This window comes from Triticum aestivum, chromosome 7A, assembly GCF_018294505.1.
Source record: "Triticum aestivum cultivar Chinese Spring chromosome 7A, IWGSC CS RefSeq v2.1, whole genome shotgun sequence".
Classification (NCBI taxonomy): Eukaryota; Viridiplantae; Streptophyta; class Magnoliopsida; order Poales; family Poaceae; genus Triticum; species Triticum aestivum.
In genome coordinates, this window is record NC_057812.1 from 498,647,618 (window position 1) to 498,663,544 (window position 15,927).

The 15,927-nt window shown below is 46.3% G+C and overlaps 1 non-coding gene across 1 annotated transcript; it reads right to left on the reverse strand.

Annotated features, from left to right (window-relative positions):
• Window positions 1-1,497: 1,497 nt before the first annotated feature.
• LOC123155113 (small nucleolar RNA R71) lies at window positions 1,498-1,604 on the reverse strand. Its single transcript, XR_006477229.1, has one exon. It is a non-coding gene; the product is annotated as a small nucleolar RNA R71 (small nucleolar RNA).
• Window positions 1,605-15,927: the final 14,323 nt, after the last annotated feature.

The following is a 15,927-nucleotide window of genomic DNA, read 5'->3' on the forward strand; positions in this document are numbered from 1 at the left end:
TTCTATTCAACGCCTGCTGCTGTTCTTCTTCTTGCGCCACTGTTGCTGCTCTCTTCTTCCCCTCAACCTCCTGCTGTAGCCTCTTCATCTTCTCTGAACATCTCCTTTTCTATACTGCTGAAGCTTACTGCTGCTGCTCTCTCTCTAAAGTTTATGTAATTTAAGATGTTTAGCACATGTAATATTCAGATTTTATAAGAGCTTGCAACTTGATTATTGTTCAGTTTTTATCTGTAAAATTCTATGTTCCGAATAGTGTATGTCTTGTTGCTTTGGGAATTAACTGATATATGATATGTTGTTGCTTTGGTAACTAGTGCTCTGTCAGCTTATATGTGTGTTCACCCTGTGTATTTCTTCTCGCTGTACTCATTAATTTTTACTAGTAATTTTTAGTTGTTAAATACTGTTGTGTTGATCCGTGGTACTAGTCTTGTGATTTGTATAATCTCGTCCATATATGCTTAGTCACTCGTGCACTGCTCTTATTTCGAAGAAACTTATTCAGTTTTGTAATATATGTTTTAGCTCCAGTACTTGTGTTATAAAGGTCTATGATATAAATGCCTCTTCCTTTCCTTATATACGTCTGCTAGATATATTTGTGATCAACTCTTGTTATTTTCTTTTTGTCGATGATGATGTCCTGTGTCAGTATTTAGTTTCTAAAATAATAACAAAATACCAAAAAGACAATAAGATAATCTGAACCTCCCCTTGCTTATTTTCATTTTCTTTGTCGTCGACCTTTTTTAGTTTAGGTTTTATTTTCTGCATCCGTCTCTCAAAATTGTGTTACCTAGATTTAGCCGAGCATAGTCGTCGTCGCCTAGTCCCTGTGGGGAACACGACACTCGCAGTTCGGGCGAAATATCCTGCTGTACTTTCAACTGATTATTTTGGCGCCGTTGTCGGGGACTAGCGTCGAACGATTGTGTGAAGCTATAGACTAGGCTTAGTATAGTTTTTGTTTAAATTTCCAGTCAAACTTATTTCGGTGCTTCTTTTACCTTCTTACTTTTTGTTGCTTCGGCTTATTAGGATACTAACTTTCTGACTAGTGTTTACTGTTTATGAGTGTGCGTAGGAAATCTGAACTAATTGCAGGTTGTTCTATAGTTACACTCGGTTAAGATGGCATTGCTTCGTGATCTTTGGATGCCCAAAAGTCAGTGCTATATCACAGGACCGGTTTGGCCAACTATTGAGGCAGAGAACTTTGAGCTGAAACCTAGTCTTATTGCTTTGGTTCAACAACAATAGTCTGGAGGACTGCCTACTGAAGACCCTTATGAGCACTTGCTCCGAGTCATGGAGTATTCAGATACAATAAAGTATCATGGAGTTCCTCAAGATGTTATCAAGTGCATGTTGTTCACATTCTCTCTCCGAGATGATGCTCGTGCTTGGTATTGATTCTTGCCATCAAGATCATTCAGTTGGAATGAGATATCATGAGCTTTCTTAGATAAATATTTCCCACTACACAAGCAGTCCACAATTCGAGATGAGATCTTCAGCTTTGTTCAGCGTGAAGGCGAGAGCTTGTATGATGCTTGGGAGAGGTACAAAGCCTTATTCAGGAGATGTCCTAACCACGGGCTCGAGAGATGGTTAGAGCTGCAGCTATTCTATAGAGGATTGACTTCGGACACTCGATCTTACGTCGATATGGCAGCGGGTGGAGCTATTACAAACAAGACACTTGATGATGCTTTTCTGCTGATTCAGAACATAGCCTTCCACCAACTTCAGTGGTACAATGAGAAGCCCACCTCTGGCCCAGTTGCTTGCTTGCAACAAATCACTTCATCTCAGCAAGAATCTCTTACACAGAAGTCGGAACCAGTTTCTCCGTGTGACAAGATTGAGCTTTCATGGATTATGTTTGATGATGATGACACCATCCTAGTTGACACACACACTTCAGATCATATGGATACTAGCATTCTAGATTCAGTTTTGCATTGTGATGATTCTTCTGTGGATGAACCAGAGCTACAGTTGGTTACTTTTGATATTGAGGAGATACCTTTAGTTGATATTGATCATGTGCTGCTAGAGACAGATATGGAAAAGTTCACCTTTGATGATGTTAGCCACATCGATTCTTCAATGTTTGAGCCTGAGATAGAAATCTTCATTGTTGATTATGATGAGGTCACTTCAGATGTCAAGGAGCAAAGCCCTACTATTTCACATGTCGATACGAGCCCGGTGGAAGTTCCTACTACCATGCCTTCCATGGTATCTTCAGTTGAGGTATTCATAAAACTTCTCCAAGGCCATTTCAGGTATTATCTCAGCTTTCTGGATAAGTTATGTCATATTGCTGATATTGCCTATGCACCATGTGACTTGTTGTCGATACATGTTCCTGATTTGCTCAATAGATATACTTATATGATAGGGTACTCTATCGATGACTTAGAGGGCATTCTCTCTGTCACTTGTATTGGCTTGGTTGTTGAGTGTTCTTTCAGGTTGATGCTTGTGCACCATTTACTACGAGTTGACCGAGTTCGAGATGACATTCCCTGGGATCCTGGTGGATTCACGGCATGGTGATGAGGAGAAGCAATGGGCACACGCGAAGAAGAGTGAAGCTGGAGCATGCACGAGGAAGCAACGGAGAAGAGCTGCAACTTAGAGAGTGATCAAGCGAGTGTTACTTCATAGTGCCCGGTGAGCTGTTTCATGACCCATTCTGAACATCATAAATACATGCTGAATTCAATTGCTAGTTGGGTTGCTTGAGCCAGTTATTACTTATTGTCAAGCTAAAATTCACCTTTGGCATCGTGCTTGTTGTGAATTTGTGGACTTGATTTCTGAATGCCTTGTAAACTAGTGATCTACACCATGCATGCTTGGCTGAAATTAGTGAGAACTATTAGTTTTGAGTGCTCAAATCCCTAGTACACTAGAAAACTTCGTCATTTTCTGCATTTACTATGATACACCTAGATCACCATGTTTAGATGCTGAATTTCTGCGAAGTGTGTTCCTATTGAGAGCAATCACCTAACCACTATGGATTAGCATGCTATGTTCCCTGGATCGGTAGCATGTGAACCAGACATGGAGAAGTGAGGATTCCTTTTTTTGTGCTTATGTGTTGTTCATTAAAAAAATACCTTATAATGAATAATTATCAGATCTTACCCAACGGTAGCATGTCATGTTCCCTGGATCGGTGGCTTGTGAAATGTGGTTGGATCGGATAGGAGTTAATTATATTTAAAAAATGTAATTGTCGAACCAGGTGTATACCATGTTCTCGGGATCAGTGGTATGTTCCTTTGGGGAGACAAACAAAAAAACTAAATATTGGTCGAGCCAGGTGTATACCATGTTCTCGGGATCGGTGGTATATTCCTTTGGTGAGACTGGTAAAATATTATCATTGTTGCTTCCTCCAAATCCAATAAGTGGTTCTACTACAATGTTGTGTTCATGGTAATAAGTGTTTCTCGGGATCATGCTCTCTTTAGGAACCTTTGGCACAGTCATCATTTAAACTTGTTGATCCTCTTTTATCATTGTAAAAGTTTAAAATCATCATGCTTACTAGTATCCTACTGCTTTGTAGCACTCTTAACCATTAATTTTCACTAGCTAAGTCTGAAGCACGCCTTGTTTGGAGATCTATTTTACTAGGACATTCTTTCCTCAATTCACTATTCATACTATTGCTCTTGTCATATGCCTTTGCTTGAGGACAAGCAAAGATTTAAGTGTGGGGGAACTTGATAGAGCATTTCCTCATATAATCTTTTTAGCCTTTTTGCATCACATTGTAATCATATTTTCACATTATTTACTGAAGAAATATTCGGATGTTCCCGTTATATTACATTTACAACACTCCTCCATGTTTTGCAGAAAAGGGTGAAAAGGCCCAAAATCCTTCTATAATGGAGAGTGTCAAGAAGTTGTGGTTACTGTAATTTACGGAGGGAGTCAAGCGTGAAGAAAAAGAAGTAATCAGAGGGGCCAAACTTAAGAGGAGGACCAACTTGTGCAGAGAGAAGAAAAGGACAGGGGCCAATGTGCAAATGGAAGATCCGATCGGGGGAATCAAATCCCTAGCGCTCTCAGTCCTCAAAATCGGGCCTGGCATCACATCTCTCTCCCTCACCCTTCCTTCTCCACCTCCGGCCGCCGCCACGGCCAGGCCAGCGTGGTGGTGCGCCTCCGCACCATAAGCACACCCACCACAAACATCCACCACTCACCACCAACTTCACCACCAACACCCATCTCGCCTGCCGTACCCGTGCGCCTCCACCTGCTGCTGATTCTCCTTGCTGCTCCCTTCGCCTACCTCATTGTTGTTCTTCTTCCCGATGTCCTCCTTGCTGCCCTTCTGCTTCTCCTCTGCTTCCCCTCTCCTAGCGCCTCAACCTGCTGCTTCTTCTTCCCCAAACTTTGTTGCTGCTCCTTCCCTCTCCTCACGTCCCTGCTGCTGCACTTCTTCTCTCCCAACGCTACTGCTGCTACTGCGCTCTGCTGCTTCCTCTTGCTAACCTACTGTCACTTCTTCTCTCCTATCTTCTTCTCCTATAACCATTTTGCTACTCCTTCCCTCTTCCTTGCTGCTGCTCTCTCCCTCTCCTAGCGTTGCTGCTTCTCTTCTATTCAACGCCTGCTGCTGTTCTTCTTCTTGCGCCACTGTTGCTGCTCTCTTCTTCCCCTCAACCTCCTGCTGTAGCCTCCTCTTCTTCTCTATACCTCTCCTTTTCTGTACTGCTGAAGCTTACTGCATGATTGTAGCTAACAACATGATTGTAGCTAACACCCTCTTTAGAAAGAGAGAATCACATCTGGTGACTTTTAGTAGTGGCCAACACTCTAGCCATATTGATTTCATCCTCTCAAGAAGAGAAGATAGGCGTGCGTGCCTAGACTGTAAGGTGATACCTGGAGAGAGTATTGTACCCCAGCATAAGCTGGTGGTTGCTGACTTCCGCTTTCGGATTCGTGTCAAGCGGGATAAGCATGCCAAAGTCGCTAGAACGAAGTGGTGGAAGCTCAAGGGGGAGGTAGCTCTAGCATTCAAGGAGAGGGTCATTAAGGAGGGCCCTTGGGAGGAAGGAGGAGATGCGAACAATGTGTGGACGAAGATGGCGACTTGCATTCGTAAGGTGGCCTCGGAGGAGCTTGGAGTGTCCAGGGGAAGGAGAAGCAAAGATAAGGATACCTGGTGGTGGAATGATGATGTCCAGAAGGATTAAAGAGAAGAAAGATTGCTTCAAATGCCTATACCTAGATAGGAGTGCAGACAACATAGAGAAGTACAAGATGGCGAAGAAGGCCGCAAAGCGAGCTGTTGGTGAAGCAAGGGGTCGGGCATATGAGGACCTCTACCAACGGTTAGGCACGAAGGAAGGTGAAAGGGACATCTATAAGATGGCCAAGATCCGAGAAAGGAAGACGAGGGATATTGGCCAAGTCAAATGCATCAAGGACGGAGCAGGCCAACTCTTGGTGAAGGACGAGGAGATTAAGCATAGATGGCGGGAGTACTTCGACAAGCTGTTCAATGGGGAGAATGAGAGTTCTACCATTGAACTGGACGACTGCTTTGATGAGACCAGCATGCGTTTTGTGCAGCAAATCCAGGAGTCTAAGGTCAAGGAGGCTTTAAAAAGGATGAAAGGAGGCAAGGCGATGGGCCCTGATTGTATCCCCATTGAGGTGTGGAAAGGTCCCGGGGACATAGCGATAGTATGGCTAACCAAGCTTTTCAACCTCATTTTTCGAGCAAACAAGATGCCAGAAGAATGGAGACGGAGTATATTAGTACCAATCTTCAAGAACAAGGGGTATGTTCAGAGTTGTACTAATTACCGTGGAATTAAGCTGATGAGCCATACAATGAAGCTATGGGAGAGAGTCATTGAGCACCGCTTAAGAAGAATGACAAGCGTGACCAAAAATCAGTTTGGTTTCATGCCTGGGAGGTCGACCATGGAAGCCATTTTCTTGGTACGACAACTTATGGAGAGATATAGGGAGCAAAAGAAGGACTTGCATATGGTGTTCATTGACTTGGAGAAGGCCTATGATAAGATACCGCGGAATGTCATGTGGTGGGCCTTCGAGAAACACAAAGTCCCAGCAAAGTACATTACCCTCATCAAGGACATGTACGATAATGTTGTGACAAGAGTTCGAACAAGTGATGTCGACACTGATGACTTCCCGATTAAGATAGGACTGCATCAGGGGTCAGCTTTGAGCCCTTATCTTTTTGCATTGGTGATGGATGAGGTCACAAGGGATATACAAGGAGATATCCCATGATGTATGCTCTTTGCGGATGATGTGGTGCTAGTTGACGATAGTCGGACGGGGGTAAATAGGAAGTTAGAGTTATGGAGACAAACCTTGGAATCAAAAGGGTTTAGGCTTAGTAGAACTAAAACCGAGTACATGATGTGCGGTTTCAGTACTACTAGGTGTGAGGAGGAGGTTAGCCTTGATGGCCAGGTGGTACCTCAGAAGGACACCTTTCAGTATTTGGGGTCAATGCTGTAGGAGGATGGGGGTATTGATGAAGATGTGAACCATCGAATCAAAGCTGGATGGATGAAGTGGCGCCAAGCTTCTGGCATTCTCTGTGACAAGAGAGTGCCACAAAAGCTAAAAGGCAAGTTCTACAGGACGGCGGTTCGACCCGCAATGTTGTATGGCGCTGAGTGTTGGCCAACTAAAAGGCGACATGTTCAACAGTTAGGTGTGGCGGAGATGCGTATGTTGAGATGGATGTGTGGCCACACGAGGAAGGATCGAGTCCGGAATGATGATATACGAGATAGAGTTGGGGTAGCACCAATTGAAGAGAAGCTTGTCCAACATCGTGTGAGATGGCTTGGGCATATTCAGCGCAGGCCTCCAGAAGTTCCGGTGCATAGTGGACGGCTAAAGCGTGCGGAGAATGTAAGGAGAGGGCGGGGTAGACCGAATTTGACATGGGAGGAGTCCATTAAGAGAGACCTGAAGGATTGGAGTATCACCAAAGAGCTAGCTATGGACAGGGGTGCGTGGAAGCTTGCTATCCATGTGCCAGAGCCATGAGTTGGTTGCGATATCTTATGGGTTTCACCTCTAGCCTACCCCAACTTGTTTGGGACTAAAGGCTTTATTGTTGTTGTTGTTGTTGAAGCTTACTGCTGCTGCTCTCTCTCTAAAGTTTATGTAATTTAAGATGTTTAGTACATGTAATATTCAGATTTTATAAGAGCTTGCAACTTGATTATTGTTCAGTTTTTATCTGTAAAATTCTATGTTCCAAATAGTGTATGTCTTGTTGCTTTGGGAATTAACTGATATATGATATGTTGTTGCTTTGGTAACTAGTGCTCTGTCAGCTTATATGTGTGTTCACCCTGTGTATTTCTTCGCGTTGTACTCGTTAATTTTTACTAGTAATTTTTAGTTGTTCAATACTGTTGTGTTGATCCGTGGTACTAGTCTTGTGATTTGTATAATCTCGTCCATATATGCTTAGTCACTCGTGCACTGCTCTTATTTCGAAGAAACTTGTTCAATTTTGTAGTATATGTTTTAGCTCCATTACTTGTGTTATAAAGGTCTGTGATATAAATGCCTCTTCCTTCCCTTATATACGTCTGCTAGATATATTTGTGACCATCTCTTGTTATTTTCTTTTTGTCGATGACGATGTCCTGTGTTAGTATTTAGTTTCTAAAATAATAACAAAATACCAAAAAGACAGTAAGATAATCTGAACCTCCCCTTGCTTATTTTCATTTTCTTTGTCGTCAACCTTGTTTAGTTTAGGTTTTATTTTCTGCATTTGTCTCTCAAAATTGTGTTACCTAGATTTAGCCGAGCATAGTCGTCGTCGCCTAGTCCCTGTGGGGAACACGACACTCGCAGTTCGGGCGAAATATCCCGCTGTACTTTCAACTGATTAATCAGGCAAAGGTTTAAGCTCAAACACGGGATCACCCTTGGGTGGAGGAGGATCCCCTAAGATTTCAAGAGGCAAGTTGTGATGCAGAATAGGTTCTTGTTTAAAGAATACTTCATCTATTTCCATTATTTCTTTCATGAACATATCATTTTCATGGTCTAGCAAATAGTGTTCTAAAGGATCACTAGGAGGTACGGCAATAGAAGCAAGACCAATAATTTTATCATTGCTAGGTAATTCTTCCTCACGATGTTGTTTACTAAATTTAGAGAAATTAAACTCATGAACCATATCATCCAAGCCAACAGTAACAACATTCTTGGTGCAATCTATGGTAGCATTGACAGTATTTAAGAAGGGCCTACCAAATATAATGGGACTAAAGCTATCTTGTGGGGAAGTAAGAACAAGAAAATCAGCAGGATATTTAGTTTTCCCACACAAGACTTCAACATCTCTAACAATTCCAATTGGTGAAATAGTATCTCTATTGGCAAGTTTAATTGTGACATCAATATCTTCTAACTCAACAGGTGCAATTTCATTCTTAATTTCTTTGTATAAGTCATGAGGTATAACACTAGCACTAGCACCCATATCACATAAGCCATGATAACAATGATGTCCTATTTTAACAAAAATAACAGGCACGCCTACCACATGTCGATGTTTATCTTTAGCACAAGGTTTAGCAATTCTAGCAGTTTCACCTTCGAATTGAATAACATGCCCATCAATATTATCAGACAAGAGATCTTTAACAATAGCAATATTAGGTTCTACTTTAACTTGTTCAGGAGGTGTATAAGTTCTAATATTGCTTTTACGAATAACAGTTGAAGCTTTAGCATGATCCTCTATTCTAACAGGGAAAGGTGGTTTCTCAATATAAGAAGTAGGAACAATAGGATCATTATAAGTGACAGTCTTTTCTTCAACTTTAATAGGTGCAACTACTTTTACTTCTATGGGAGGATGATATTTAAACCACTTCTCCTTAGGGAGATCAACATAAGTAGCAAAAGATTCATAGAAAGAAGCTACTATCTCAGAGTCAAGCCCATATTTAGTGCTAAACTTACGGAAAATATCGGTATCCATAAAAGATTTAACACAATCAAACTTAGGTGTCATACCTGACTCCTTACCTTCGTCGAGGTCCCAATCTTCAGAGTTGCGTTTAATTCTATCCAATAAATTCCATCTGAATTCAATAGTCTTCATCATAAAAGAGCCAGCACAAGAAGTATCGAGCATGGTGCGATTGTTTTCAAAAAGCCGAGCATAAAAACTTTGCATAATTATTTCTCTTGAGAGCTCATGATTGGGGCATGAATATAACATTGATTTAAGCCTCCCCCAAGCTTGAGCGATGCTTTCTCCTTCGCGAGGCCAGAAATTATATATATAATTGCGATCACGATGAACAACATGCATAGGGTAATACTTTTGATGAAATTCCAGCTTCAATCTTTTATAGTCCCATGATCTCATGTCATCACATAGCCTATACCATACAATGTGTCTCCCTTCAAATATAAAGGGAAGACCTTCTTCTTAGCAACATCATCGGGTATACCTGCAAGCTTAAATAATCCACGAACTTCATCCACATATATTAAGTGCTCATCAGGATGCTTTATTCCATCTCCTGTAAAAGGATTAGCTAGCAGTTTTTCTATCAAACCCGAAGGATACTCATAAGGAATTTCATTTTCAATAGGTTCAGTAGGTTGAGGAGCAACTCTTTGCTCTACTGGACGGGGTGAAGATACTCTAAACAAGCCCCTCAGAGAATTACTTTCCATAGTAACAAGTGACAGTAAATTTTAGCACACTATATAAATTTTTCCTTACCAAATTCCACCTACCAAAGGCGCTACACTCCTCGGCAACGGCGCCAGAAAAGAGTCTTGATGACCGTCAGTGTCAAAACCGGCGGATCTCGGGTACGGGGTCCCGAACTGTGCGTCTAGGCCGGATGGTAACAGGAGGCAGGGGACACGATGTTTTACCTAGGTTCGGGCCCTCTTGATGGAGGTAAAACCCTACGTCCTGCTTGATTAATATTGATGATATGGGTAGTACAAGAGTAGATCTACGACGAGATCAGAGAGGCTAAACCCTAGAAGCTAGCCTATGGTATGATTGTATGTTGTGATTGTTGTCCTACGGACTAAAACCCTTCGGTTTATATAAACACCGGACATGGTTAGGGTTACACAATGTCGGTTACAAAGGAGGAGATATCTATATCCATATTGCCTAGCTTGCCTTCCACGCCAAGTAGAGTCCCATCCGGACACGAGACGAAGTCTTTAATCTTGTATCTTCATAGTATAACAGTCCGGCCAATGGAGATAGTCCGGCTGTCCGGAGGCCCCCTAATCTAGGACTCCCTCAGTAGCCCCTGAATCAAGATTCAATGACGATGAGTCCGGCGCGCGGTATTGTCTTCGGCATTGCAAGGCGGGTTCCTTCTCCGAATACATCACAGAAGAACTTGAAAACGAGGATAGTGTCCGACCCTGCAAAATAAGTTCCACGTACCACCGTAGAGAGAATAATATTTTCGCAGATCTAATTTGCTGGCTTGTTTTGGCAGCATGACGTTATGTCACGGCCTGGTGATTATTCGAACCGTTTCCTTTAACCAGCCCCGCACATAACGCGGGTCAGTTTTTTGACACGTCTTGTCAAAGCAGAGATCGTGTCCCTTTATTACGGGATTCTCATCAATACGGGCATGGGTAACCCAACCGCGCCATCAATTACGGCGCTTGGGGGATAAGCGAGTTTTACAAGGCAACAGGGGACGCTTAGCTTCGTCCGCCCATATAAAGGGATAAGGATTCACCTTTCTATCCACGCCTTCTTCCTCCTTTGCTCATCCGTTTTCGCACACTCAAACTCTAACGCCCAAGTCTGCTCTTCCCACCTCAACCTTCTCCAACCATGTCCGGAGCGGGAGGCAGGTGGATGGTCTCCTCTGTCACGAAGGGAGACATCAAGAAGCTGCGCGGAGCCGGATACTTAGTCGCGAACATCGCGCATCGGCTGCCCGCTGCGGGGCAGATCGTCCCTACCCCGGAACCTCATGAGAGGGTAGTTTTCCTGCACCAGTTCCTCCGCGGACTAGGGTTTCCCCTCCATCCATTCGTCCGTGGTCTCATGTTCTACTACGGGCTGGACTTTCATGATCTGGCCCCGAACTTCATCCTCAACATTTCGGCGTTCATCATCGTGTGTGAGGCTTTCCTCCGCATCCGGCCCCACTTCGGCCTGTGGTTAAAGACCTTCAATATCAAGCCGAAAGTAGTACGAGGCCAACAAGCTGAATGCGGCGGAGCCATGGTGGGCAAGATGCCCAACGTCATAGGGCTCGAAGGCTCCTTCGTGGAGATGATAAAGGGATGGCAATCGGCGTGGTTCTATATCACCGAGCCGTGCGATGCCAAATGGGCGGCAGCCCCTGAGTTTCGATCCTGATTCCCAACATGGCTCACTTCCTGGAAAGAGAAGGGCTTGTCGTGGGGTTCATCGGTGGAGCTGGATGGACTCCAGAAATGTATCCGGAGTATGGCGAGCAAGAAGCTCAAGCTTGTCAACATAGTCCAAGTTATGCTCATCCGCCGGATCCTCCTGTGTCAACAATGAGATTTTACCTTGTGGGAGTTCGACCCGGCCCAGCACCCGACTCTGAGCAAGCTCTTCGATACGACGCACAAGGACGTCTGGAAGGTGCTATTCAAGGGCGCCGAGGTCCCCCCTTCTCTCGCCGAGGACCGCGGACTAAGTGCAAAGCGTCTAGCGCGCTCGGTGAGTTCAATACGTCCCGCAGGACATTTATTTTCCCTAGCTTAATTATGCGCGGGGTCTAATCTCCATGCCTTTGATAGGACTGGGTGGAGATGTCGAGGCAGATTAACTGTCCGGCCCCTTTGCCCGAAGACACTGCGAGCGCTCTCCTGAGGGAGATGCTGACTCCGGCTCCTTACAAGGTGTCGGAGAAGACCAAGAAGGCCAAGGGAACCCGAAAGAGTTCTCGGCGCCAGGTGTTATCGGACTCATTGTCTGATAACTCTGCGGCACACTCCTCCCTCGAAGACGAGGAGGAAGAAGAAGATGCTCCCCCTCCAGGCGGGGGAGACAAGAAAAGGAAGGCCGCCCCAACTGGGGAGGCCGAAGGGTCCAAGAAGGGGAGAACTCTCCTTCCGGACAGTTCCACCGCCGCCGACAAGGGCGAAGACGAGTGGTTGCCCCAGGCCAAGCCCCCGGGGAGATCGTAAGTATTCGGATACACTACACCACAACACTACTTTCCCAACATACAGATTGGTTGGGAAAATAGCTTCCGCTCACAAATAGTCGGTTGGGAAAGACTATTGCCGACCAACATGGTCTGCTGGGGAAAGTCCAAACGAGAAAGCCTTTTCCCGACCGACATATCTTTCCCGACCGACTGTTGGACGGCTAAAGGAAACATTACTGACCAACTTTCTGTTGGTCCTGGCACGAACCTTTCCCGACCGATTTTCTCTTACAAACCTTTCCTGGCCGACTGTTTGACGGCAATATCTTTGCCGACCAACTTTTCGTTGGCCCAGCCATGAACCTTTCCAAACCAATAATCTGATGGTATTATCTTTGCCAACCAACTTTCTGTTGGCCCTAGCATGAACCTTTCCCGACCAACAATGGGACAGTGCTTCCTTTTGCCGACCGACGGTTCATCTGCCCTTTGCCAATGGTATTTGGCATATTATATTATCAAAACAATATCAATCATGTTACATATCTCATCATTATCTATCAACTGCGAAAGGCCAGGCAATGGGGATGGTCTTGAGCGCAGAAGCCAGCTAGTGTGGCTTGGAGCTGAACTTCTGGCACCCTCTACATTTTTGGACCAACTCCTTGGCCTCTTCCAAGGTAGTCGGCCAGAAGAAACCGTGCCGAAAGGCTTTGGCGACGAGTGCTCTTGAAGCCGCATGGTGGCCGCATTCGCCTTGATGGATGTCTTTGAGAATCGCCTGGCCTTGCTCTGGCTCTACGCAGCGCTGGTAGACACCAGTGACGCTGCGCCTGACCAGCTCTATGTTGATTATGGTATAGGCTGCCGCCTGGCGTTGTACTTGCCGAGCTGAGGTCTCATCAGTTGGTAGCTCTTTGTTCACCAGGAATTTAAGGATGGGATGGGCCCATGAGGGTGCTGCTATTTCTTCCACTACCAGAACTGCGACTTGGACGAGGGCAGCTGGGCTGGGAGGCGGCAGGTTGGAGTCAACAGCCGCTTGCTGGGTTAATGAAGTCCCGGGCCGACTGGCGCGGGCCTTGGGCCAAGTTTTGGAATCTTCGAGTCCGCCACCGCAGTCCCCGGGCCGGGCTCGACTGTGGCGGCTTTGGAGTCATCCGCCAAAGTCCCCGTTCCGACTGCCGGAGCTCTGGAGTCGGATCCGCCGTCTTCGGGAGGAGCCGGCACAAAAATGGACTCTGATTCTGGTGAAGGCTTGACAGACGGCTTGAGGAGGTGTTGAAGGGCGACGCCAGAGGGTATTGCTTGGCGGGTAGAGCCGATTCGTGACAAGGCGTCTGCTTGGTCATTGTCATTTCTTGGCACATGGAGGAACTCGCACCCTTCGAAATACCCACTGAGTTGCTGCACGAGGAAACGGTAGCTCGCCATGTTTGCGTCTTTCGCGTCCCAGTCGCCAGATGACTGCTGGACCACTAAGTCCGAGTCGCCATAACACAAGATCCGGCGGATGCCAAGTTCTTTGGCAAGCCGGAGCCCGTGAATAAGCGCCTCGTACTCGGCAACATCGTTGGATGCGGCAAAATGGATTTGCAGTGCATACTTGAGCTTGTCGCCTTTGGGAGAGGTGAGGACGACACCAGCTCCCAAACCGGTGCGCATCTTGGAGCCGTCGAAGTGCATCCGCCAATGGGTGGAGTCAGGCGCTGGAGGCAGGTACTGGGTCTCGTCCCAGTCGACAAGGAAGTCGGCCAGTGCTTGTGATTTGATAGTGGTGCGGGGTTGGTCGTAGATGGTGTAAGGAGCCAGCTCTATGGCCCACTTGGCCACTCGACCAGGAGCATCTCGGTTACCGATGATCTCGGCAAGTGGAGCCGTGCAAACCATTGTGATTGGATGCTCTTGAAAGTAAGGCTTCAATTTCTTGGCAGCAAAGTGCACGCCATAGCACACCTTCTGGTAGTGGGGGTAGTTCTGCTTGGAGGTCGACAGTACCTCGCTCAGGTAATATACTGGTCTCTGGACAGGCAGCGCCTTGCCTTCCTCCTTGCGCTCTACTACAATGACTGTGCTGACTACTCGGCTGGTGGCGGCGATGTACAGGAGCATAGGTTCCTTGGGAGTCGGAGCCGCCAGGATGAGTGGAGTAGTCAGCATCTTCTTCAACTGGTGAAAAGCTTCGTCAGCCTTATGGTTCCACTCGAAAAAAGTGGTCTTCTTCATGAGTTGGTATAAGGGGAGAGCTTTCTCGCCCAGCCGACTGATGAATCGGCTGATGGGCGCTAAGCAGCTGGTGAACTTCTGCACATCCAGTAGTTGGCTGGGTACCTCCATTCTCTCGATGGTCTTGATTTTCACTGGGTTGCATTCTATGTCGCGCTCAGAGACCAGGAAACCTAGCAGCTGGCCGACTGGTACTCCGAAGACACACTTCTCAGGGTTGAGCTTGATCTGGAACCGGCGTAGGTTCTCAAAGGTCTCCTTGAGGTCTTCCAACAGTGTTCCACGCTTTTCGGTCTTCACCACCACGTCATCTACGTAGACGTGGGCGTTCCTGCCGAGCTGCTTGAGGAGACACTTATGCATGCAACTTTGAAAGGTGGCGCCGGCATTCCTCAAGCCGAACGTCATGGTGAGGTAACAGAATGCTCCAAACGGCGTGATGAAGGCGGTCTTCAACCTATCAGCCGGGTTCAGCTTGATCTGGTGATATCCTGAGTATGCATCCAAGAAACTCAACAGCTCGCATCCGGCTGTGGAGTCTATCACCTGATCGATTCTTGGTAGAGCAAATGGGTCCTTGGGGCAGGCCTTGTTGAGGCTCGTGTAGTCAATACAGATTCGCCACAGCTTGTTCTTCTTTAGCACCAGGACCGGATTTGCCAGCCACTCTGGAAAGAAAACTTCCATAATGAAGCCGGCTGCTAGGAGTCGGGCAATCTCTTCTCCGACGACTCTTCTCTTCTCTTCTGATAAACGGCGCAGGGGCTGGCTGACCGGCTTTGCATCAGATCGGACATGTAACTTGTGCTCGGCGAAATCCGTCGGTACACCTGGCATGTCTTTGGGAGACCATGCGAAGATGTCTCGATTCTCATGGAGGAAATCGACGAGCTCGCCTTCCTATTTGCTGTCGAGGTTTGCACCTACGACGGCGTACCTCTCTGGGTGCTCCGGATCCAGGGGTATCTTCTTTGTCTCTTTGGCCGGCTTGAACGAACCATCGGCTTCCGACTCCTTTGGGTCGGGTGATATCTCCGGCTGCTTGCGGCCATTGCCACAACTCGTTCAAGGAGTCGCTTCTCGGCTGCGATTACCAGGGACTCGGCCAGCCGACTGCTCTCGGCCGCGCAAGTGGACGACTTTCGATAGTCACCGGCCACAGTCAGAATTCCCCTAGAACTGGGCATCTTCATCTTGAGGTAGGCGTAGTGGGGGACCGCCATGAACTTGGCCAAGGCGGGTCGGCCAAGTAGCGCATGGTATGGGATCTCAAGGTCCACCACCTCAAACCAAACAGGCTCTCTTCGGAAGTGATCTTTGTCCCCAAAGAGGACGTCAATCAGGATCTTGCCGATTGGTGAGCAGGAAAGCCCAGGAACAATGCCGTGGAACACAGTCCGGCTGTTCTGAAGCTGTCTTTGCTTGATTCCTAACTTCTCCATGGTGTCCTTGTACAGGATATTGATGTTGCTTCCCCCATCTATCAGAACTCGTGAAAAACGCG